The sequence below is a fragment of the Mesoplodon bidens genome (genome assembly GCF_964165515.1).
Source record: "Mesoplodon bidens genome assembly, chromosome: 5".
Taxonomy (NCBI): Eukaryota; Metazoa; Chordata; class Mammalia; order Artiodactyla; family Ziphiidae; genus Mesoplodon; species Mesoplodon bidens.
This window is the reverse complement of record NC_138161.1, coordinates 105952561-105980379: the sequence shown is the minus strand read 5'-3', so window position 1 is coordinate 105980379 and position 27819 is coordinate 105952561. Positions and strand designations below refer to the sequence as shown.

The 27819-nt window shown below is 36.0% G+C and overlaps 1 long non-coding RNA gene across 1 annotated transcript in view; it reads left to right on the top strand.

Annotated features, from left to right (window-relative positions):
- The window catches only part of LOC308617358, a 58054-nt gene extending 50707 nt beyond the window's left edge, over positions 1-7347 (top strand). The window contains exons 2-3 of the long non-coding RNA XR_014015858.1: positions 6564-6637; positions 7240-7347. This is a non-coding gene — a long non-coding RNA (uncharacterized lncRNA). The remainder of the gene's footprint in view (positions 1-6563; positions 6638-7239) is intronic.
- Positions 7348-27819: the final 20472 nt, after the last annotated feature.

Below are 27819 nucleotides of genomic sequence, written 5' to 3'. Positions count from 1 at the left end.
AATACATCACTTACTAAAAATGCCAAAGCTCAAAACACGGTGTTTAAGAGAAAGGACTTCTTGTGATTTTGCAAATAATAAGCTTGTGCTAGCTGGCTATAGTTTCAGTAATTGTATCCATCATTATATTTACATTCCTATAATTAGTTGCAACGATTTAGGTCTCTAGTTTAATGCAGTCATTATTATCAGTTAGTAAATAATAAGCTTGAATTCTACTGATATGTTTGGAAAGCACTAATTTTAAAAGAATACATTTCAAATGCAGCCCTAGTCTCAATCCAACAATTACTGAACACCCACTTTTGGCAAGAAACAGGGATGGTAAGAGGTAGAATTCATAGACCTCACCTCTAAACAACTTACAGTAAAGTTGAATAAAGTGACATAATAATATAGAGCCCAGTATATAATAATATAAGATATAATAATATATGAGGGTCCAGGTGAATGGTATAAACTCTAGGAGCTCAGAAAGGGAAGAGATTGCTGTTAACTAAGGGGAGAAGGACTGTGAGGACATGTCACTTTCTTTAGTAAAAACAAAGTCCATTACTTATAGCAATATTTTATCTGTAAGAAAGAATATTAAAATTTAAGTGTGGATTTGAACTCAGACATCTTACTCCTAATTTAGTCACATTTCCCATGACACTTAAGGTCTTATTAGTCATAAATTTAACAAAACATTTAGGATCTTATTCTCTCAAAAATCTATTTTCCTCTCCACTTTTCTCTCAATATTATTTTGTGTTTCTAGAAAGAAATTATATTTCCTTCAGTATACTACATCTGTTTTACAGAGAATATTTGGAGATAATAAAATATTTGAATTAAAGTTTGGACTCATTGTCATTCATACCCTCATGTCACATCATCATTTTCTCACCTAGAAAAGCAAGAAGCTGAGCACTTTAAAGCTGGTATTACTTCCCAGAGGAGGTTTGTTCTTTGCATTGTCCAGCCATCAGTTTGGCCATTTGCCTCTTCTTAGTGAGGGAGGAACACCTTTAGCAACAGCTTACCTCTTACTAGTTAGAGTAGTTCTTTTAGGAAAGAAACTCCAGGAATGTATTGAATAGGACACCCCTTGGTTCACTCAGTAGCTAAAGTTAAAGGAGTCATAATGAAGAGATCGCTAATGATTCCAGAACAATCCTCGGAGAGGTTATTATTGTGTTAATGGTGTTGGTAGGCCCCTTAATTAGAGAGTAAGCAGCTTTACTACCAAAAGGTAAAATTTTAAGGGCAGAGATTATCTTCATACACTCTGCTAACACCTGCATGTGCAACACAAGCCACAAGGTTTTGCACATAGCACACTGATTGCCTACTTAGTGAATGAAAGGCAGTAGAGCAAAATATCGTGATTAAGAGCACAGAAATCAAGGCCCATCACTGCTATAAATCACTGAGTAATTGTGCAGAGAAGCAGAGTCAGTGCAAAGCAGTGGTAAGAGCATGGCTGGGGGAGGACGACAGCAGTATTTCAGTCCCAGTATTATTTCGTTAATAATCCACCTCTTATTAATGGAGACTGAGGAGTATCTTAACCTCTCTATGTCTCTATTTCCTCATCTAAAAATTGAGACTAACAATAATATCTACTGAGTGGATTTTATTGTAGATTAAATGAATTAATATGATTGTGTTTTTAAAACCAGGGTCTGGCAAATAATAAGCATTGGATAAGCATTTATTATTATCGTTACCAATTTATTTGACTCCCACCTTCCTCATCTGTAAAAGGGAAAGATAGATAATACATTTAACTCATAATATTGATTTGTAATTAAAAGAAATCATGTAGGTAGAGCACAAAATACAGTGACAGCACATAGTGGGATCACATATTTTATCTATTATTATTATTGTTATATGGAACATTGACTTTATTAAAATATGACAATTTAAAATGTGTTTAGTTGCTTTATATATTTGAGTGTCCCATTAAATAACATGCATGCCAATAACCTCATAGTTCTCTAAAGGCCATCAGCCTCTTTCTATAAGTAAATCTGATCTGTGGTCATCAGAATTCCTTCTGGTAATTCTCTCTTCTGAGTAGCAAAGGAGCCTGGAGTGTCATTTAGGAGATGAAGTGTTCTTTAATGGTACACCTGGGCAAGAAAAAATAAGTTTACATTAGTCTCAAAAGATTGTCTTCACACATGTTGCCCATTTTTGAAAAAAAAAAAAAAAGACTCTCCTGGGTGACAAACTCATCAAGGAAATTTCATTGAAACCTTTACTTTGTAGTGGAATAGGTAAGGAAGTAATCCAGCAGGGAAAAAATGTAACAACCTGTTTCATAGGAAATGTTGTTTGGATAAATCCACAGAGAATACTCCATTTCCCCTTCAAAGGGTCTTTTGACACTAGTAAATATATTCCTAGGAGTAGTCATTTGATGACTTCATTTTTCCTCATCAGCCTTTAGCAATAGAGTTGATATGTACAGTCTCAGGGACTACTTTCTGATATGAAGGCTGAAGGCTATTCTAGGTACTGCCTGTTTTAGATCAAAAACACTGAAATTTAGCTTAATAGAAAGAAAGAACCAGGTATTTCATATTTGGTCATCGCATCTAAAGAGATGACCCTTGTGCATACAAGTAGCAGAGCAAGAAGGAAGAAATATATTTGTTCTGAAAGGATTCTTGCCACTTCACTGGAGTGGATACATTTGAAACCAGATAGTCACCATGGCTTTCTGACAGATGAGGCCAGAAAAAGAAACATAAACCATGCGTTTAAAATGTCCTAATGGATTTTCTTTTTATGTGGTTAAATATGTGTCTAATTCATTCAGATTCTTAAAACAATAATAAATAATCAGAGATCCTCTACTTTTTAAGTCATGTAAATGGATTAATTACTCTACTGTGATTTACTGACTGAAAAAGTCAATAAGATATCCTATTAGGAATATAGATTAGACACTGACTTTTTATAGAAACTCCTCCTCATATGAGTTCCATTGACAATTAACCAGTGGACTCTTGATCTAGAGAATACCTGTTTTCTCCAACTTAATAAAAATGTGATTACATTTACAGTGAACCATCTGGGCCTTAGTTAACTAGAAGCTTATATGTGTGCAAATATCAAATGTGCTTTTTCCAGGCAATAAATTTATACCAGTTCACTGACTAGTAGTAGCTTAACAGATGGAAAATTTGTTTACATAATGTTAAAAACAGATTGAGGGGCTTCCCTGGTGGCGCAGTGGTTGAGAGTCCGCCTGCCGATGCAGGGCACACGGTTTCATGCCCCAGTCCGGGAAGATCCCACATGCCGCGGAGCGGCTAGGCCCATGAGCCATGGCCGCTGAGCCTGCACATCCGGAGCCTGTGCTCCGCAACTGGAGAGGCCACAACAGTGAGAGGCCCGCATACCACAAACAACAACAACAACAACAACAACAACAACAAACAGATTGAGTTTGGCCAAAATGTTGAGTTTCATTTAACATATGCTGTTAGGTTGAAAAGAAACAAATATTATTTTGGATTAATTTAACAGGGACTGTGAATTCAGTTAGTGACTAAAGCATACATAGATCCAATTTCCCTTCCACTTCATGGGAGAGTCAGGAGACAGGTTTCTTAAATGAAGGAATCAAACTGTGGTATCCCTGCAGCAATATTTAGAAGGCTTTTTTTAGGAAGTTGGACACATTCCAACATCAAACCCTCAGGTGGAAGAACTGAGGTGATTCAACACCAGAATTGTAATAAATATCACAAGCAGAATGGAAACTTACCTTCTTTTCCTGAGGTAACAAGGCACCAAAACACTAATTTCAAACTGTAATTACCAACCACAGTCAGAGGTCCTCCATGTATCCCAAAATGTTGGATTAAAAGAGGAACTGTTTGCACTGTATTGGCATTTCTTGGTAACATGGCTAGTACTAAATGGTTCAAATGATTATTTCAACATAACCTTGCAAATTGACTATAAAGATGTCAGCTTTTTCTCCCTCCCTCTTAACCTATAACTTTTCACATCCGTGATGAAAATTTGACATAAATAGCACAGGAATGCTTACTGTATCTCATAACAAAGGGACTCAGATGACCAAACATTATTAAAAGAAATGTATTAGCTTTCACAAACAACATTCATCCAACCACAGAGATGTATGCAAACATAGTCAGAGTTGTATCTCATGACAGGGAGATAAATAAACCTGAGATCAAAAAAATTATTTTTGTATTTCTTTAATATTCAGTCAAGAAGTCATAAATCTATAGCATGCTGAGATTCTTTAGTGCGAATGTTCTCTTGTCTCCTTATTTTCCCCATTTCAGGAATCTCAGGGATCAACAATGTCACACTGATAAAAACCACAGTCAAACACTATTCATCTGTATAGGGCTGAAGAGAAACTACCATATTGAATATATTCAGAGAGGAAAACTCAGATGTTCTGTTTTTCCAGAAGTATGAGATAAGAGCATGGCAAAAGAGAAAAAAAAACAGAAACATGAAAAGGCATATTTCAGATGATTGAATATTCTTAGATAAAATGGAATGAAGTAGATATGAAATTTGTTTTAACTATAAACAATAAAGATCTAAAGGATTATTTAGTTATTGCTATTTAGTGAGACTTTTCCTTATGGGATCTTTCTATAAGGAACATTTTGAGGGAAGGAATGATTACATAGTCATGTATGAATTCTCACAACAGACCTGGTACACAGTTAATGTTCAGTAAATGCCTTGGATTAAATAATGTTATTTATCTCGGTGTTCTATTCTTTAATACAGTATCTGACCATAATAGGTGCTTAATTGCTTAGGGTTATTTTTTATTGAACAAATGATGACTACATAAATAACTACTACCTTTCAATTCCATGTGCATCTATTGCACATTCTCTCCCAAGCATTATGATCATCCTTGGGTACGAGTAAGATAAAACCAATCCCAAAGATAGGATAGAACCTCCTTGATTGTCAAAGCCTGCTGCATGCTTTGTTCCTGATACCATAGCTGTTCCAGTCTTACCCTTTCCAGTAATTGAAATATGAGAGAACTCCATCAGAAGAAAGCCTCAGCCATTTAAGTGGGAAAAAAGCAGTAAATAATGGAGAGTAGTTCTACCATTCCATCTTATACACAGGTTGAGTTAAAGAAATGCAAGACAATAAATGAGGACTAAGTGTCTACAAACACCCTAACATAAGTGAAATAGCACGCTTGACTCACTCTGGGAGGAGAGCAAATACCAGAGCTCTTGCTTGGCTTCTCAAGCATGATGGGGTGTTCTTTCATGGGTTTGTTGTCTTTCTGGTTGTATAGTGTAAAAGAGCAGAAACTCCAGGCGACAACATGACCTCCTCACTTTAGGCCCCTTTAGCAAAGCTCTTTTTGCTGAGGGATGTCAAGAGGACAGTCTTGGGAAAGACCTTGTTGGTGAGCATTTTTACTTTAGTCCAATAGGATGTCTCAGTTATAAAAAAAAGGTTTCATTGAGAAAAGATTAAAATATTTCACTGAGACATATTCATGAAAATGATGTGTCTTAATTGGCCTAATATATAATAAATCCTTACCTATTATGTACTTGGCACAGTGCTTTTAATTGTATATACAATCTCCCTCTTAATCCTAGCAATAATCTCATAGGATACTGGTAAAGAAAACAAGGCATAGAAAGGAGAAGTAATTTGTCCTATACTATATATCTAGTTAGTGGTGATATGCTTTCCATTGTAACTGAGCTATTGAGACAGTCTCTCTTAGATGGCGATCCTCTCCACTTCTTACTCTAGTTCTCTCTTCCAACACAAATACCACTCTTCTTTCATTATCACCAGAACTTTTGTACTAAAGCAAAGATTTAGCTATGCCCTCATTAATGTTAAAAAACAAAACCAAACCTGTTTAGTGACCCACTGTCACTCCCTTGCTGAATAACCTTCAATAGCTTCCTACTGCTCATGAAAGAAAGTGCTCTGTTAGTCTTTAAGGTGCCTCATAATCGTGCCCAAACCCAGAACCTTTCCATTCCATGCCTTTTATGTCTCACCCAAACCCATTCCCCCAATATATCTTCAGCAGATTCTTACCTCAGGACTTTGATCTCATGGTTTCTCAATTTGAAACATTTTTCATCCAATTCTACAACTAGCATACACACCCACTTATCTTTTAAGACAATTCAAGTTTCCCTTCATTTAAGACTAAAAGGACTGAGGAAAGATGCAAATATAATACCTCTTTCTTAAGCATTAAAAGACAAAGATAAAACCATGAGGTGAATGCTGTAAAGTCAGTGGAGGTAGTTGCTGTAGATAAAATATAAAACAAAACAAAAGGAAAAAAACACTAAATTATATCATGGTGTACAGACAGGAAGAGCTAAGAAATGAACAAATAAGTCCTAATTTGAGGTTTTTGAGTCTGTTCTCTATCCATGTGAAACATATATGTCATCTATCCATTCTCACATGTATCATGATTGTGCTCAAATAAAGGTATGAGTTCTTTGAAAAGTTCCATTTCTACAGACTTTTATTGATTATTTCTCTTCCTTTCTCCTCCTCAGGAGTTCATCTATAGTTCACTAAAGACCAAAACATCAGAGAATTTAGATCTTGTCTTTTTCCTTGCATCAACTAAGTAAGGCACCCTGACAACTCACTGCAACTGTTTCTACATATTTTAAATTGTATAATAATACCTCCCTATGTGCCTCACATAATTTTTTGTGTGAATCAAATTGTTTAATTTATCCAAAATGCCTTTACAGCATATTTACATATGTCAAGCATTATGCTATGAAAAAATATGATTGAAACATTTTGTACATTATTTAATCTCTCATAATATAGTTAACAATGGATGCAAAAGCCTTTTGAAAATGCTAAAATGCTTGTAAGGTATTATCATGTGTAAGGGATTATCATCAGTAAAGGTGTATAAGGAATACTTTTACTACATAGGTTAACTTTTGAGGTTAATGTCATAACAACTCCCTATGTTTTCTAAATACTTGTCCTTTAGACAGCCTTTGTAAAAAAAAAAAAAGTCTGCAGAACAAGACCCATTGCTTATTGATATCAATGTGACATGGTTTTCTTCAGTTCTTATAAATTTGCTTAGTCCTAGTTTCAATAGTGAGATTTCTACAAAAGCTATAGTTAGTAACTATCACTAGTAGTCAACATCTAGGCATTTTTGGTTTTGTGAAATACTAAAATCAGTATTATTGCTTTTTATAGTTTCCCAAAGAGCTCTCTGGGGTCATAGTTCAAATGTGGTAGATCTGGACCCACTCATAATTTCCTTTGAAGACAGCTTCCTATGGTGGTATGGGGAGAAGAAAGAAGTATTTAACAGATTAGAATGAGGAAACACTGTCATCTGACTACCCATGTACTGTCAATCACTGTAAATTAAAACCTAAACTTTCTTCACTAGTGTCTTCCTTCAGTTTTAAGTGTCCGTATCACAAGTAAGGCAATAGGTTAATCAGTAGTTTCCTTTCCAGTCATTAATTTAATATTAGTTTGTAGCCATCTTGGCATCTTCCCCTACACACAGTTACTGGCAATTGCATGTTTAGAAAGCACATATTCTTCTCAGTTTTAGGGGTGTTTCATTTTCAAGTCCTTTCATGGCAACTACTAAACAGGTCATACAATGGACATTTAATTGCCATATTTTAATTTTCTGTTCTCTGCTTCCTATGGTACTTTCAGACCACTGTTTCTCTCACAGCAACTGATATTTACTCAGGAAACATAGTTTTTAATTTCAATGTTGGATTAAAATCAAAACAAAAAAAATCTTATGAAAGAAAATCTGAGCCTACTCAAGGAAGTTCATCTTATCAAAAATAAAAATTAACACTTTCCTGGTGGCACAGTGGTTAAGAATCCACCTGCCAATGCAGGGGACACTGGTTCGAGCCCTGGTCTGGGAAAATCCCACATGCAGCGGAGCAAGTAAGCCCATGCACCACAACTACTGAGCCTGAGCTCTAGAGCCTGTGAGCCACAACTAATGAAGCCCGCATGTCACAACTACTGAAGCCTGAGTGCCTAGAGCCCATGCTCTGCAGCAAGAGAAGCCACTGCAGTGAGAAGTCCGCCCACTGCAATGAAGAGTAGCGCCCACTCACTGCAACTAGAGGAAGCCCATACACAGCAACGAAGACTCAACACAGCCAAAAATAAATAAATAAATATATTAAAAAGTAAATAAAAATTTAAAAATACATGGTTTAAGGCTTACTTTAAATTTTTGAAAAAATGTGCAGAGCTTCTGGCAATGTTTGAAAATCATTTGAAATCCACATTTTAGAATGGAGGGCCATATAATATTAAGCCAGAAGAACCTATAGAAATTTTTCCAGTCCAGTCTGTGTACCTCAAAAATAGCTAAAGTCCATTCTTTTTTTTTTTTTTTTTTGCGGTAGGCGGGCCTCTCACTGCTGTGGCCTCTCCCCCTGCGGAGCACAGGCTCCGGACGCGCAGGCCCAGCGCCATGGCTCACGGGCCCAGCCGCTCCGCGGCATGCGGGATCCTCCCAGACCGGGGCACGAACCCGTGTCCCCTGCATCGGCAGGCGGACTCCCAACCACTGCGCCACCAGGGAAGCCCAAGTCCATTCTTTTTCTATTTGATATGACGAAGGTGACTCATCAACTTGGTGGCAGAGCCCAGGCATCCTGATACTTTCTCAATTCACTTTACTATCTCCTATCAACTGGGTTCTGAAAACCTCATTTTGTGAATTCATAAGAGCACATTGTCATCTGATAATATGCTTCTAAATTTTGTGGTTAGAATTAGATGCAAAAACACAAAATGAACGGTATGAATTTTCAGATTCTCTAGATTATTTTTCTAGTTACCTAAATATTACATGTAGAAAATCGGAAACATTACAAGAAGCATAAAGGACTTAATTGACATGGGGAGTATAGATTTTACCAGACCTCTTGAGGAAGTGATTTAAGATGAGTTCTGAGGGATGATCCTGAGGTAGCCATAATTGGTGGTAATGGGAAGAGCATTCTAGGCATACAGAGTAACATAAATAAAATACCTAAAGTAGGAAATATCTTGGGACTTTCAAGGATTTGAAATAAAACCATTATGGCTGGAGCATAATGAGTAAAATAAAAGCAAAGTTTGGAAAAACAGATGGAAATCAACTTATGCAGGCCTAGTGGACCATGTTAAGGATTCATATTCTAACATTTTTGTTATTATGAAAAACCTTTACAACATTTAAGCAGGAAAGGACATGATACATTTGAAAATATTCTTCTAGTTTCTATATGCATTATGTTTAAAAAGTGGACAAGAAGGATGGGAAGTCATCAGGTAGAAAGCTACTGCGCTAACCTAGGAGAACATGAGTGTCTGGAGGGTATAAGAAGACACAAACTTGAATCTTAGTTTGGAGGAAAAATAGATTTAGAATAAACTTCTCTTGTTGAAAGGATTGGAAATGTCCAATTAATTATGTATTCAAGTAATATTGTTTCTAACACTGAAGTGCTTTTTATATTGATTCTTTCTTCATCCATATATATAGGAACTGTCAGATTCTCATAAAGTATCAGAGAAACTGTTTTCTGAGCCACAAGTCTTTAGTACCATGTCTATGAAATAAGCCTCCTCTGTGTTCAAATCTTGACTTATCCACTCAACAGTTATGAGAACATGGACAACTCATAAAACCCCTTAAACCTCACGTCCACAAGGATAAGATTAACACTTTACACTCACCTAACTCCATCTTAGTTTTCTTTAAGATTTAGTAAGGTAATGGAGACATCCCAGTTTTTTAAAAAAATTCATTTTGATCACAGCCACCCCCTCTCCAAAAAGAAAAACACAAAATACACCAAAAATATGTTTTAAGGCATTAAACACAGAATGACAACATTGAAAGTGTCTTTTCTTCCAATCTGGCCGGTCTAGGGAGAAAGACTAAAATCATGCTGAGAGTCCAGACAGACTCACCTTACAAGTAACAAGCTCTGCCCAAGCACTCAGAGAATCCAATCCACTCTAGGGTCCCCATTTTTAAACATGAACAGACAACTGCCAGTCGTGGAAGAAAATAAATCCAAACTGAAAGAAATATGAGAACTCAGGATACAAAAAGAAACATCTTACAAGCTTCTAGAGAGGAGAAAGACACAGCTAGATATTGTACATATGACTGCGATTCAGAATGACAGGACTTCTCAACAAACAACACTTGCAGCAAGAAGAAAACTGAACAATGCCTTCTGAATTCTTAGTTATGTAATAAAAAAAACCCTAAAATTTTAACCCAGCCAAATTGAAAATTAAACCTGAAAATAAGATAAAAATATTTTAATTCACAAAACATTTTCATGAGCCATTCTCATAAAGCTTCTGATTTTTTCTTTCACTTTAATACACTATTCAGGTGATCCAACACAGGAGACCGGTAAGGACACTCCCAGGATAACAAATGTACAAGAGACATAAAGAGCAACCAGCCCAGATTTAAGCCAATGAAACAGACCCGCTAATGGCTCTCATCACTAAAATACCTTCTGCTCTGGTGAGCCTGGTTCAGGCTCGTGCTGATGAAGTTCCTACTCTCACTTCCAGTCACTATTGTCAACTAAGGACGTTCACCCAATTGTACTGAAATTTCCTGAGAACTGGAGTTGGCTATGGTGAGCTCAGGATTCCAGGGAAAAAAATTCAAACTATCCCATTCCCCCCAACCTTATCCACTATCCAGCTCATTTTACAGATCTGACAAATGCCAAACCGTGAAACTTTTTGTATTTCCCAAGGCTCATTTACTGCCTTTACCACCAAATTCCCCAAAACAATTTTTTTTAATAACCTCAAAAGGAATCTAAAAACCAAACAATGATCCAAACTCCAACTAAGTTGTCTTCTGCTATGATTCTTGTTCTTATGACAATATGACTTTTCTTACAGAGTCGTTCATGCTTCCTAATCAATTTCTATATGTATAAGTCTTCATATTTATTCAAAAATAATTTTAAAATAGGGAAAAATCTTTTAGAAAAATATATGAAGTGTTTAGCATCGTGAATATATATGGTGTTATAGAAAACTCTCAATAAATCATAAGTACAGTTGTTATAATTTTATGTAGTCCTTCTATTCCTTGGTATTAATTATTTTTCTGAAACGCAGTTTGGGTGAAAAAATCTTTCAAATAGTCATATGATACATGTGCCCCAAATGCCCTTTCCTTATCACTGATAAACACAAATCCAAACGTCCTCGAAATATTAACAATAAAAACCCTCAATTATATTATTATCCATAAATGAGTTATGTATTAATTTTAATAAAAATATTTGATGAATGACCTACATAAAGATTTTAATTCACATTCAAATAATTATGTTCATGTAACACATATGCAGGTATAAGCTAGAAAAAATGTAGTAGGGAAAAAAAAAGAAAACTACTTCAACAATCAAGAGAACTTGAATCTAGTTTGGTAGGGTCACTTCCCTCAAGGCAGCAGATTTCTTGTTTGCAAAATTAGAACACTGGACATTGTGCTGGATTGTGCCTTGTCAACTTGACCAAGGCTGGGGACTAAATTTCCCAGAATCCCTTTCTCTATATGGTTTTAGGCTAGAGTTGCCAAAAGAGGAACTTGCCTGAGATTCGGAAGGTAAAGCACGTACCATTACTTTTGGGAGACTGTCTCAGTCTGGCCTGACGTTGAGCAGATGCAGGGTGTCTAGTAGACCTCAGCTTATGTTCATTTTCTTCTACTTTGCTTATAACTTACCTTCCCCACTGCTAGGCCCACCAGCAGGGACTTGGCTGCAGAATTGCAAAGATAACAGCTACACAGAAGCATAGCTTCCTGAGAGGTGGCGATTTCCATTCAGCTCCCCTCCAGCTTCCCCCTTTGTGGTCCTCACTCACAGACTGAAAATGCTATTAATCCTGGATTCCCAAGAAAGCTTCTGTTTGTTCACTCTCATCAGTGATTCAGTTGGACTGGTCAGTGACCTTTTCTCAAATCTTCCAACTCCCCTGTAGACTCTCACTTCTTCAGTGCCTCCCATATTTGGGTAAGTTCTAATTCCTATAATAAATCCTTTATTCACATAATACCTATAGTGGTTCTCTTTCTCTTACTTACAACATGTGATGACGAGCTCTAAAGCCCCGTCCAAATCTAATATGCTAGGATTTTCAGAGTCCATTCTGTATGATATTATATGATCTGTGCATATCTCAATAAACAGCAGGAGCAGGTTCAAGTCCATTCATCTATTTCTAGCAGACAACAGGGAAGTTGGGCCACATTGTGAGTTTTCATGTGACTTCCCAGAATACCAACAGAGTATTGAATTCTCCAATTTCAGATATATAACCAATAAAAGGATTTACAGTGACTGCATATGGATTAAGTAGACACACAGGCTCACCTGCATAATAGTATATATTTAGAGCACAAGTGCTTAAATAAGAAATTAAATAAGAAATAACAAATACTTCTATTCATGCTTCTTAAGTATACAAAGATAAAATGGAATCTAAAGATTTGTTCAGTGGCCAAGGTCACAGCTGAACCCTCACCCTCAACTCCTTCCCATTAGTCCTCAATTGTTGCAAAAGCATTTCACTTGTACCTAAAGGAGAACAATATCTCAGAAACTATTCCAAGACAATAAATCAAGAAAGCTGGTTTGTTCACATTTTTTTTATTTTCTTTCCATTCTTGAGGTAAACCTCCCACAGAGAAAGTTATACCATGAAAAGGATTCAACAAAATGAATGAAAATATATTCATATCACTCATGGATTACTTTTCTGTGGCACAGTTTCAATCAACAGACCTGGAGAAAAAATGTGTGTGTGTGTGTGTGTGTGTGTGTGTTGTATGTTTGCTTAACTTTATAATTGCAGCTGTTCAAACATTTATCATTTCATGTTACAAAATAAGGAATTCACCAAAGCACAGAGAAGCCCCATATTCTTCCATCAGTTTAGCATTAAACAAAGTAAGTTAAGAATGCATGTGGTTTTCACATAAACTAGTGTGGCTTCTTCAAACCAATTCCAAAATTATCCCTTTTTTGTTACCTTCTTCGGCTGAAAGCATTATCGATTCATCTTTGCCTGCCACATTAGTTATAAAAGTTAACACTGGAATATTATTTTATAGCTTAGAAAAATGCTTTTATGTACATGAAATAGATCAACAAGGTATAGTAGAAAAAGATACTGGCTTTGCAATCCAAAGATCCTTACCACCTGTGCAACAGAGTGAGTGGGGCTGAGGTAGGGGATCACCGCTATTCTGAGCCTCAGGATTCTAATAGAATTTCTGTAAAATTTAGATGAGATCATGTATGTGAAGGTGATTTGTGAAAGGCCTGGAATGAGACAAATAAAGGGCGTTAAAATCAATTTGCATTTTACAGATGAGGAACAGCCATTAAATGATTCACCCAAAATTAAATAGAGGCATATCAGGACCAGAAATCCAATGTCTTGACTCTGAGTGCAATATTCTTTCAACCCCATTTTACTGCCTCTCATTCATTAATTTTGTTTAAAAACAAAAACTAGTTTTTAGTATGAACCACATCATTTTGTGTAGAAATTTCAAAAGAAACAACATATCTTAAAGATGAAGGATTAAGATCAGGAGATTAGAATCCAAACGTTCTGGGTTTAAATCTGAGATCTCTTCCTCACTAGCTTTGTGACTGAGTACATTAATTAATTTTTCTGTGCCTCAATTTCACTATCCTTAAAATCAGGATACAATTATCATCAACATCATAGGGCAATTTTGAAGATTGTTTGAGTCAGTATATTGTAAAGCTCTGAGAATAGTCCTGGTATAAAAGAAGCATTATATAATATTAGCAAATTTTATGTAAAGAATCATACAGGGTCACTATGTAAATGAGATCTATCATACCTGATATTATACTGAACTTGTCATCAATAGCAAAAGGACTGGTATCCTGGTATCCTTAAGAGCATTAGGCATAAAGTGAGGAGGATATGTGATGCTGACTTCATCACCAAAGCCTGTGCAGAGCTTCTAAGGAGAAGCTCCAGATTCAAAATAAACAAAACCATCCATTGCTAGAAAGTTCAGAGCTCATGGAACAACCACATTTAAATAAAGACATGCATTACTTATTTTATCCCTTTCAGTAAAACTGTAGCATCCTTGAAAGGGTTAACAATGACTAGAAAATATTCAAGATGGACTGTTTTTGATACTTAGAGTTATTTAGAAGCTTAATTAATAGAAGAGTCATTTGATTCAATATATCTACAGTAAATGCTGTACTCGAGAAACACAAACCTTAGAATGTTAAGGTGGGAAGGGAATTTACAGCACATCTGGTCACATCAATCCCCATACAATCCAATAATTAACTTTCTTCTTCAGCATCACTTATAAGCAATCTTTCAGTCACTAAAAAATTCTCACGTCCTAATAAAGTTCTCTTACCTGACAGTAATAGATTTTCAGAAAGGTTTTTTTCTACTTTTAATGCAAAAATTTTTCATAGCAACTTCTAGCAACAATCCTGGTCCAAAGAGAATGATAATAATTTATAAATAATAAGAACTGTGTAAAGGTACTATAAAACTTAAGTTGTTGCTATTAGTAACCATTATAAAATAATCAGTATTTGAGTATCTTGAGATGGTCCTGACCATTATGGTCCTGAAAATAGACATCTGAAGCTTCTAGTCATTATCTTTTACTTTTCACACTAGATATAACCCATGTCTACACCATGTGCCCAATTTACACTTTTCATAAATGAATCCACAGTTTAGCTTATGTAGACATTTATTTCCTTCTGCTCAAATTCATTTGTTGATGACATATTTGTTTCTATTTTTACCCCATTCTGACCTACATTTTCATTACTGTTGGAGGAGGTCATCTAGAGGACATGACCACTGGTTGACCAGCAAGCTGGACCTGGGCAATTGAAGGCTTCTCACCCACTCTCTTGCCCTTGCAATGTTCTCTCTGCTCACTGTTCCCATAGCCAGAGCTATTTCAAGGATACAACCTTGGGAGAGTTATGTGTCTTGAGACTATCAGGATGGTATATGTGACTCAACACTGTTAAGACTTTCAAGAATTCTGGCAGGTGGGTGTGAAGATTTACTTGTCTTGTGACAGACCAAGACAAACCTCTTATGTAAGTTCCCTTGCTAATTAAAACTGCCACCTACCAATCTGGAGTGACCTGCTTCTTTCTTCGGTCTCTCCTTGCCCTCCATGTATGGGGTCCAGTTTCAAATTTCACCTGGGGAACTTCTAAGGTTGAAAGCAAACAATTGGAGAGCCAACCAGGAGACTGAAGAAATGGGTCTTGGGAAAGAGGCACTTGTTGGGGAAATCCTGGGTTGGCCATTGAATTCTATATGTGGAGGGGTGCCCTATAGATTAGATGCCTGTGGATTGCTTTGTGAGTGTCAGGATACCCCAAAAGTGCCAGCTGGTGTGATGTATTTTTTTTGAGAAACTGTGCATAACACATTGTAACAAAGAATGGAAACAAATGGTTGCCTTGGTGGGTTGGCCTCTACTATGACAATTCAGCTGACCACCAATGCCCAGCTAGAGGCTGAACCTGAGTTAGAAAGTTGGAAGAAATGCTTAGGTTAGAGAAGTTGTCCACTTCTCTACTAGCTTCTTGGTGAGCAGACAAGGTGGGAGCTCAGGATAATGAGTTGCAGCACATAGTGTGTCATTTTGCAAAGCTAGGAGGGTGCAAACTGCTACAGATTTAGAGTCTAAGTGCTTGTGACAAAGCCTGATTGAGATACTAAGAAGTGGAACTCTGGAAAAGTGATGAGAACAAAGAGGAGGATGTTGTGGTGATTGACAGTGAAGAGGACAGAGCATCTCATGCTGTCCAAAACTTAATTCAGAGGGAAATTTTAAATAGTAATTACCCTAGATTTCTGATAATAAAGAAATATACTCTAAAACCCCTAAAAGAAAAACTTGCATTCTTTCTCTGTTCCTTGAAGGTTTAAATTTTATCATGTCACTGAAAAAGGGGGGGGGGGGACAAGTTTTTAAACATACACTATTCTATAGAAGCTCCCTTGCCCAAAATCTATCTCACAGCCTCCATAGGATTATCCATCTAGAGCAAATATGCATCTTAAAAGTCTTCTCCATAAAAATTAGTGAAAAACTTTAGCCATGTGAGTAACTAAGCTTAACTTGACACAATTTGTATTCAACTATTGTTTATAACTAGTGAGTTTTGTATTGTTGTACATGATTAATGGCTAAAATTTTGGAATGAAAACTATAGGGTCTTTATGCCTGTTTGTATGTTTCTGTATGTCTATGGATGTATGCTACATATATGTGATATGCTTATACCGTTAGATGGTATAGCCAAAATTAATTTGTAAAAGAGCTTATTTAATTGACTAAAAATAAATGCATGTGTAAATTATGTATTCCTAAAACTCTCAGAAATTTAGAAATTAATGCAAATAGTTTTCAAGTTCATGTGATCTGGGTTAATCTTCAGTAAATAAAAGCTAGTTTAAGTTTGTTGGCTTAATTAAAATAAATATGTCTTCAGAGTTATCAGCATTAAATTTAATTCAAGCATACAACTTTTCTTCTACCTGGGTTTACTAGTCAAATAAATTCATATTGTCTCTATTACAAAATTTGTTGGCAAGAAAAACAATTTAATATGATGGTTAGCTATTTAAAGTCTCATGAAATTTTCATGAGTAATCTAAACAAAATTGTTAAGAACAAGCAAATTAAATAGATGTAAATGGTTATAGAGAGTTGGGAAGAGAGATAGAGAATCTTACCTTGTACAATTTAACCTTGTGTAATTTCAGCTGACTAAAACTGGATGAATTTGTTATAGTTATTTTAAATAAGCTTTAAGATAAATTGTGTATGTATGTAATGCTAAAACTTAATTTTCCTTCATCTGCTGAAAGGCAAGTTTTCTTGAACTATCGGTCAGCTCCTGATAAGAGATTACAAAACGATTTTCTTTACCTTTTAATTAATCTTCCTAGAAAGCAAAGATTTTGTATTTTATCAGAATAATTTCCTGTGCTTCATGTTGTCTTTGATTACTTTAGAAAACTGAATCTTCTCAACATTAAAAGAGCTGTTTCATTCACAACTATGTAAGCTTCTGTATTTGTCTTTAAAATATTTTATTGTCACTTTAGTTAAATTGATAATTAAATATTGTTGCATAAAAATCTGTGTCCTATTTAGTCAACTTTCGATATTTCCCCAAACTCAAGTTCTAAATGAAATCAATGTTTTTGACTCTTTTTAAGTGTGATTTTTTTTCTCTTCTTAAGTTGAAAGAATAGTTGATTTGCTTTTAATCATTTTTATTTTCTAATTAATGTATTTATAGCAAAATAATTTCCTCTAAATACTATTTTGACCTCATCCTGTGTATTTCCATACAGTGCTATCATATATTCAGTAAGTAAGCAGCAGGTCTCGGAGAGATGACCAGCATAGTTGTTATACAATTAGTTACTTGCATTTTTAGTTTTCAATTCTTGTTTAACCAAACTTTTGTTTTTTGGTTGTCTTTTTTTATATTTAATTTTTACTATTATTAAATTGTGGTCAACAAATCTGATCTACATCATTTTTCAATTTTTTGAATTATTGAAATCTTATAAATACTCCAGGGTGTGGAAAAAAATATGCATTCTTTCGTTGACTCTATCTTCTAGCTTAGATATTCACTCTTCAGCTGTATTTGTTCTATTTTCACCTACCTATTTTTTGTTTCTGTAATCCTGTTTTTATTTTTGAAGTCTGATTTTTCTTTTCAAACAGCCTGTACATTTTCATGAATGAGAATCCTCAAAATTTTCTTTAAGGATATTAATTATACCTAGCTTTCTTCTGGTTCCTAAATTAAGACCTTGGAGTTTAGTTATTTGATATGATTATTTGAAATCCTGATTAAGAGATATTGGGAAGATATGAAGATTTTTTCACTCCACCAGAAATCTTTATTGCCATGAATGTATAGGCAGATCTGAGAGAAGGTTAACTAGGAGGCTTATTCCCTGAGCACAGACACATCTTCACTTAAAGCCTGGAACCACTGCAACTACCTTGCAACCATGGTGGGAGAAGCCATGGAGACATAGCTAATGAGCCAATGATGCCTGGGTGAAAAGTTTAAAAGGCTCTTGTCCTTGATGTTATTGATGTAACTGAATAAACAATCCTGGAAATGTCCTATCTATGGATTTTTTATTTTGGTTAATACATTTTTAAACTTTTATATTCACTATGAGTTAGGTTTTCTATAATTAGAGCCACAGCCATACAAATCAAAATATCACTTCCTACAATCCATTTCCCAAAAATTAATCAGAGCAATCTTAACAGCATACAATACATTATGCTACTTGTCTACCTACAATTCTCCAGTTAGCTTTTTGTCCTATTTAAAATAAAATCCAAACTCATCTCTTACATGATCTGAACTCTGCTTCCCTCTGTGACCTACTTTTTTACCATCACCCCACTTGCCTTCTTTCAGATCTTCAAACATTCTAAGATCATTCATACCTTAGGGCCTTTGCACTATCTCTTCTGTTTCCCAGGAATTTTTCCCCAGATCTTTAAGCAGTTGGATCCTTCTCAGTCAGCTCTCAACAAAACATCAGCTTCTTAAAGAGCTCTTCCATAACTATCCAAATTAGAATGACTACTCAATACTTTTTCTATCATATTACTTATCTTAATTATATGCATTGCATTTATCACAATCTGATATATATGCATTTTTATATATATTAAATGTCTGATATCCCTTTCAATAATATAAGCTCCATGAGAACAAAGACATTTAACATTTTGTTCCTTGCAGTATTCCCATCACCTAGAAGAGTGTCTGGCATATAATAAGTCCTCAACAAATACTTGTTGAAAAAGTGAATGAATCTACTCTTTACCTTCCAGAAATCCTTCACTTCTCTGATCAGCTGGTGGTACTTTTCTCCAATTACTCATACTGCTATGGATCTATTTTCATATCTGTTACATCATTTCAGTAGGATTTGGGAAGGAAACATAAATAAAATCTTATATTCAGTAGCATTTTTATAGGAATCAGAGATAAATTTTCTGAATGAAATCATCATTGCCCTTGAACATTTTGGTAATGTGAACACCAAGTTGATTTTAACAAATATGAATTTTCTTACACTTCCCAAATTACTATAATTTCAATGCCTGAAGATAAACAGAGAGCCAGAAAGGAGCATCAAACATGAACCACATACAGAAGGTGCCCATTTAGTTCTTCCTACCTTAGACTTAAGTTGCTTTAAATAAATATAAATATATAAATAAATATAAAATAAGCAGTCTCTAAAGTCTAAGTATAGACTAGAAGAAAAGTATATTAGTGAGAACTCAACCCCAAGTTTTCTTACCTGAGATGTAATAGATCAGTGATTCCCAGATTTTTCATATTGTAGATCATAGTATTTTTCAAATAGGAATTAACTTTTTATTTTACCCACCTCAGGCATTTATGAATACTATCATCATTGTTATAAAATAAAGGACACTATAACACCAAATATTGCAAAGATTATATCTAAGAATAAAGACCACTTCTTTAAATGAAAAACTTTCAGGTTTGTGAAAATTTTACTTCATTGTTATTTTTCTCATTTTCCAGTGGGCCAGTGGAAAACTTATTAGTGTTCAGCACTAGTTTTAAGAGTATTTAAAAATTCCTGGGACTTAAAATCTGAAGATGTGAATTTCAGGGTTAGAATAAATACTTAATCTTCTAGAGATCCAGTTTCCTTATCTTCTTTTTATCTATCCAGGTGAATAAGGTTGAGAACCAAAGGAAATAATCATCCTTGAAGATATTTTATAAGTTATAAATCTCTTTATAAATATAAATTATGGATTTGATATAAGGTATGAGTGAGGGGGTAGGGTGACTCTTGTCTTTTTCACCTGAGGAAGTGGAAATGGATTTAAACTGAGACAGGAAAACTACATTCTGGAGGAAAGATCAGGAATTTAGTTTTGGATATGTTAAGTCTGTGTTATCTATTAGACACTCAAGTAGACACGTCAAGTAGGCATTTTGATATAGGAATTTGGAGTGTATGGGAGAGACACAGCCTGGGGCTTTAAATTTAACAATTAATTGTTAGCCTACAGGTGGTTTTAAAAGTCATGAAGCTAGAGGAGATCACCAAGGAAATGAGGCAGACACAGAAGAAAATTCGTCCAATGTCTATCCCCTGGGCATTCTGCTGTTCTGAGACCAGAGAGGAGAGGAAAGTCAACAACACTGAGGAGGAGCAGTCTTTGATGTCACAGACAGTCCAGGAGAGCACAGTGCTGAAAGCCAAGTGAAAAGTTTTCCAGAAACATGAGGTTAGAATATCTTCTTGATGCCCTTTAATGCATGTAATGAGCAGGCAGAATTGAAAATTAACAGGGTACAGGCTCTCACAGGGGCACAGCTTCAAGGTGCTCAAGGAAGCATCAGTGGCCCACGAGCAGAATCTGTAGATATGCTAAATGACTGCTTGGAGAGTTGGAAATCTAATTTATGTTTTGCCACTGGTCTAGTTGGGTAGTATGCTATTCTACTGAATCAAGTCTCAAGTAACTTAGCAAAGTGTTACTCTTTAAATCAATGTAATAAGGAATTCGTAGGTGTGTTCAAGTATTAAAATGATATTTTGCTTTCCTAAAGGACCACTTCTGATTTTGGAAAGACCTGTTTATGCCATCTTTTAATGGTGAAATCACCTATCATCATTAAAACAGGTTTTGATTTTCAGAAACTCAATTTATATTAAACTTTTAGGTAACATACTGATGACATGACATGTATCACATGCAGCCATAATGCCATAGTCAATTACAACATCTATGTTAACAGTGTGTGGGCTGAGAATAAAATTTGGGGAAGCACCCACCCCATGTTGACAGCTCTTTTTTAAACTTCAGTCTCAGTTCCAACAAAATCTTGCCTTGAGATACTTAGTTATAGCTTAGTTTGCCCTGGTGCTGTCTGACCCTATTGCCACATCTCACCTTTGTTCCTTAACTTTCTCCCAAGGTAAGGGGTGCTATTTACCTCTCTCACTGCTGACTGGCAATGCCCTCCAGTGGTCATTGTGGAAAAAGAGCCCTGAAAATAATGTCCCAACTTGCCAATGGACTGTGAGAATAAGAGCTAACTGATACTGAGAAACTATTGCTAGAGTATTTTAGCTTGCACCAGTTTTTTTTTTTCTTTCATTCTTCTTTATTTGGTTCCTCTGGCAAGCTATTTTTCCTGATATTCTTTCCAAACATTCTTTCTTTCTTGACATTATTTCTAAACATATAAATCTGTATCTAATATCAATGTGATTTTGATACAGATTTATATGCTTAGAAAGAAATTATGGCTATCAGGCAAGCAAAGGCAGATGGTGAAAATGCTATTTTAAGCTTGGATGGATCCTAGAACAAAGAGGAAGATTATTTGAAGAAATTTTTATTCCTGGAGAATAAGTGCAAACACAGTATTCACCGCATTCTTTTCCTAAAATATGTTGCCTAGAGACCAAATTGAATCAATTGTCAATTGATCTGGTGGGAATCTCAATGGATGGTCTGTTTGACTACCCTTTATGAGGAAGAATAAGGATGAGTTTGTGAAGCTCTATCTACCCAGAGGAAAGGAATCTGTGGCAAGAAGGAATTAGAGAGGGGGAGTAGAACTAAGGACAGGAAAGAATAGAAATAAATGAGAGCAAAAAAAATGGTTCAATTTAATTTGTTGAAAAAATGATTATTTTTTTATCTAAAAGACAAGAAGGAATAAGATAGAAAATGTATAACAATAATTAAAGAATGCATGTACATTGCCGGGCTTTATATATGTTTACATGTTTAATCTCTACAACTGTCATATGAGGAAACATGTATTAATATCATTCTCCTTTTATATTTGAGAAAATTGAATCAAAGAAAGTTAAGGAATTTAACCAAAGTAGAAGATAGTCTGGGTTCAGAATCCATTTCCTTAAGAAAGAACATTATGAAAAAATATTTTTTTAAAAAATAGGAAAGAGAATGTAGAAGTTTGGAAGTAAAACAGTAAGGACATTTTAAGACGTTTAATGTACCTACATATATTAGCTCAGGCTGCCACAACGAAATACCATAGCCTGGGTGGCTTAAACAACAGAACTGTATTTTCTCACAGTTTTGGAGGCTAGAAGTATCAGATCAAGGTGCCAACTGATTCGGTTTCCCGTGAGAGCTCTCTTCCTGGCTCGTAGACTCCACTTTCTCACTGTGTGCTCACATGGCCTGTCTTCTATGAGCACGTAGAGAGAAAGACAGAAATATACAGTTAGACTCTTCCTCTTCTTGTAAGAACACCAGGCTTCTGGGATTAGAGCCCCACCCTCTGACCTCATTTAGCTTTAGGTACCTCCCTAAAAGTGTTTTCTCCAAATACAGCCACATTGGAGGTTAAAGCTTCAATATATGAATTATGGGGGACGCAATTCAGTCCACTACAACATATTTTATCCTATATAAATAAAACAAAAAACTAAAAGAGATATCAAAAAGTTCAGGGGAGGGCTTCCCTGTTGGCGCAGTGGTTGGGAGTCCTCCTGCTGATGCAGGGGACACGGGTTCGTGCCCCGGTCTGGGAGGATCCCACATGCCACGGAGCCGCTGGGCCACGCGCGTCCGGAGCCTGTGCTCCGCAGTGGGAGAGGCCACAGCAGTGAGAGGCCCGAGTACAGCAAAAAAAAAAAAAAAAAAAAAATGTTCAGGGGATATGTACAAGAATATTTATTGTAGCATAAGCCATAGTGGTTAAACAAAACAAGACAAAACTGAAAAACAAAGAGAATGTTCTTTAATAGGGCAATAGGTGAATAAATCATGGTTACATCCATGTTGTAGAATATTATGCAACCATTAAAAAGTGTGAGTTAGAGCTAGTTGATGTAAAAATTTAAGTTAAATAAGCAAGAAAAAGAGATGTGTATATAACATGATCATACTTTTATATTAAGACAGAAACAAAATAATCCTATATATGTTCCAGGTTTTATTGAGACATAATTGATGAATAACATTATATTACTTTCAGGTGTACAACATAACTATTTGACATATGTATATGTTACAAAATGATCACCACAATACATCTAGTTAACTTCCATTCACTAAAGAAAATATTCTTCAATTCAGTATGTGCAATACAATTAAATTTCATACAGCATAGGTGGCATAATCCAGAGCTAGTTTAGCATTCAATGAGAGAACAGATTAGATTTCTAAAAGGAGCAATTAGTGAAGAAAAGATGATCAGGTCTTAAATCAAAGCCTCAGAAACGGAGATTCTATATACAGGCATGTGGCATGACCCCAGGAAGGCCCACAGAGCTGGATTAAATTAGAATATAATTTGAGTAGAGTATCTTAGACTCATCTTTCCAAAAATTGAACTCTTCATTTCCATCCCAACATAAATCACTTTCCAGTAAAGAAAGGTGTCCTTTGTGTTTCCCCCAAAACACAGAGGGAGGTAAACATTCAAATGATCCTAGGAAACACAGAGATGTGGGGAAGTAAAACCTGAAATGGAAGAATACCAAAGAAAGGTGCATTATAAAGCCACTTACCATTACGGTTAACTGGAGCTAAACCCACCCAGAAACTCTAGAACTCTAGTACAACAGAGTTCATAGGTATACTTCTGAGGGAGAGGAAGCTGGAGTATTGATATGTCAGCTCCCCATATATCATGGGTTGGGGACAATTCTCATTATTTCTGGGGCAATAACTGTAACACATCCAGGTTCCTCTTGAGTGTGGAGCCAGTATGTTCCCACAGTCAGGAAAAAAAATCCTCAAGCAAGCAGTAGCATTTGTTCCCAATAAGTTTTTTTTTTTTTTAAACTCCGCTTGATGTTATTCCCACTAAATGTCTTTCTTTTTAAATTTTTTTTATTGAAGTATAGTTGATTTACAATGCTGTGCCAATCTCTGCTGAATAGCAAAATGACTCAGTTTTATGCATATATACATTCTTTTTTTAATATTCTTTTCCATTATGGTTTATGCCAGAAGATTGGATATAGTTCCCTGTGCTATTCAGTAGGACCTTGTTGTTTATCCATTCTAAATGTAATAGTTTGCATCTACCAACCCCAAATTCCCAGTCCACCCCTCTCCCTCCCTCCCTCCCCCTTGACAATTACAAGTCTGGTCTCTATGTCTGTGAGTTTCTGTTTTGTAGGTAGGTTCATTTGTGCCATATTTTAAATTTCCCTTCTTTTTTTAACATCTTTATTGGAGTATAATTGCTTTGCAATGGTGTGCTAGTTTCTGTTTTATATCAAAGTGAATCAGCTATACATATACATATATCCCTATATCTCCTCCTTCTTGTGTCTCCCTTCCACCCTCCCTATCCCACACCTCTAGGTGGTCACAAAGAACGGGGCTGATCTCCCTGTGTTATGTGGCTGCTTCCCACTAGCTATTTTGCATTTGGTAGTGTATATATGTTAATGCCACTCTCACTTCGTCCCAGCTTACACTTCCCCCTCCCCGTGTCCTCAAGTCCCTTCTCTACATCTGTGTCATTATTCCTGTCCTGCCCCTAGGTTCTTCATAACCTTTTTTTTTTTTTAGATTCCATATATATGTGTTAGCATACAGTATTTGTTTTTTTCTTTCTGACTTACTTCACTCTGTATGACAGACTCTAGGTCCATCCACCTCATTACAAATAAGTCAATTTTGTTTCTTTTTATGGCTGAGTAATATTCCATTGTATATATGTGCCACATCTTCTTTATCCATTCATCAGTCTATGGACACTTAGGTCACTTCCATGTCTTGGCTATTGTGAATAGAGCTGCAATGAACATTGTGGTACATGACTCTTTTTGAATTAATCTACAACCAGTAAATCCTGGAGAGGGTGTGGAGAAAAGGTAACCCTCTTGCACTGTTGATGGGAATGTAAATTGATACAGCCACTATGGAGAACAGTATGGAGATTATTCAAAAGACTAAAAATAGAACTACCGTACGACCCAGCAATCCCACTACTGGGCATATACCCTGAGAAAACCATAATTCCCAATAATTTTTAAGGTAAGATAATCTTCTCTAAACTGTTGTTCATCACCACAGATATCTCTGATCTATTTCCAAGTTTTGTTGTTTCTACATCTCTAAAATCCTTGAATCCAGCCACATCTCAACATTCACAGCACTACCAGGCTAGATCAATCACCATCTCTTGCCTCAGTGGTTGCACACATTTCTAATAGAGCTTCCTCCCTTCAGTATGCTTTTTCCAGATTATTCTACACATGGAAGCTTGACTGGTACAATATAAATATAATCATGATATTTCTCCACTTAAAACACTGTGATGTTTCCTCAGTGCCATTTGAATAAATTCTGAATGTGTTAGCCTACTTTAGACTTCTTAGCATGGTCAAGAAGGTATATTTCAAGTGCCTATCTCCCCTATACACATACTTACAGACTCACACCACTTTATGTTATTCCCGCTAAATGTCCATCATGGTTAGCAAACCTTTTCTTGGCCTAAGAAGTGGATCTCTGAAAAAAAAAAAAAAAAAAAAAAGGGCTTCCCTGGTGGCGCAGTGGTTGAGAGTCCGCCTGCCGATGCAGGGGACACGGGTTCGTGCCCCTATCCCGGAAGATCCCACATGCCGCGCAGCGGCTGGGCCCGCGAGCCATGGCCGCGGAGCCTGTGTGTCCGGAGCCTGTGCTCCGCAACGGGAGAGGCCACAGCAGTGAGAGGCCCGCGTACAGCAAAAAAAAAAAAAAAAAAAAAAAAGAAGTGGATCTCTGCAACTTTTTCATGCTTCTCATTCCTGAGGGAAAGTATCTCAAAAAAGATAGGAGCTATAGATACACTATTTCCCTAGATGATCTTTTCCTAGAAGGATATTCTAGGAATATCATTTCCTAGAATGTTATAAATAATCTCAGCCTCCCAATCCCATTGTATAGGATCATTATTTCTTGTGATGCTGGTGATCTATTCCACACTTCCTCTGTTGCTTGCAACCCAACCCAGAGATGATTCTATAATCCATCTCTTCATTTAGGTCTGATAGAAGTTTCTGCAGAAACTTCTCAGGCAAGCTTAAGATGGGAGGCTACATTCTGAGAGGCAATCCCTGGTTTGGAAAAATATTTAAAACTAATTTACAGAAAAAATACCAGTTTGAATTGAGAAAGTTGTGGATTAGTCACACCTCAAAAACAAAATCCCATCCTCTGATTCTCTTTTCTGGCTGGACCTGTAATGACTTCTGTAAGACCACATGCATAGAGGGGCTTTATGTATTGCTGAAGGATAACATAGTTCTGTTGTCACAAAATATCCTCTTCTATAAGGGACAAATTGCTGAGGTTGGAGGGACAATTTGCCTGTTTCAACACCAGTTAGTAAAATTATTGACAGCAAAACTTTCCTCTTATTTTTACTTAAATCTGAAGTGTGTTGCATAGTGTCTGGTACAGAAGATGCTATATAAACTATAATGCTAGGAATAGATAAAGATGCTATATTAAGTAAGTGAAGTAGAGTAGACTTGGCCACTCATCTTTTCTCACACTAGGTACCAGCCCTGGTTTAATAGTCTGTCCTAAAATTTAGTTTAAGTCACTCTAAATGTCCTGGCTTCTCAGGTTAAATGATCAGGGAGACTCATCCATAAACCTCACCTTCTTTCCTTCTGATCCAGATAAGATATGAATTTCATGATGATTTCAAGGAAGAAATGTACAACTGCAGGAAGGTAGTGGTTGGTCTGAAATTTAGTGGAAAATTCCATGGGTCCAAGGACCTGAAATCTTGCATCCTCAACTCTTCCTACTCTTTGGCAGTTATGTTAACTCAATGATCAAACCCTGTCAATTATATTTCAATAATGTCACTAGAATCTTGTGTTCTCGCCACCTTTACTGCTACAGCCCTAGTTCAAGTTCTTTTCCTTTAATCTTTTACCTATAAGATGTTCACAGATTCCTTCTGTCATCCAATCCCCTACAGCTCCTTACTCCCCATCCCATGTCATTGTCCACACTGCAGCCAGATGGACCAATTATAAACAAATATTATCAAGTCATTCCCTTTTCAAAATTTGTATGTTATCATCTTTGCTTACAGAAAAAAAAATCCATATAAGGTATTTCAAAATTTGTCTCATGAAAAAAAGAATAATAGTTAATGAATAACATTTATTGTTTCAAATTATTTCTGTAGTGGTGACTGCTTTTCGTGCATCAAAATTTTTGGGGGGGGTTTACAGCAAGAATGTCCTGAAAATTATTCTTGAAAATTTTTGTTGTAATATATTTTGCTGTTACACTGAGCACCTGCAATGTCTGATACTTTGCTAGGAGTATCCAGTCGCAAAAGAATTGCGATTCAATGTCAAAGTTGGTTTTTGTTTAGGACGGGCAAGGAGGTCCACAGCATTGTGAAAAGTTGCTTAAGAACTACTGGGTGGTCTTACGTTTCAGGATCCGCCACCAGGTGGCGCCAGATAAAACTTTTTCAAGCTGTTTCCACACAACATTTATCAAAAAGTAACAGGGTAACACATATGATGTGATTTTCCTCTTCTGAATTCTTCATTTTGGCTGTTTTTTTGATAATTTTAGTAGATTCATCTCAGTAAATGTGGAAGCCTTCCAGATTTAGGGGATTCCTCAAT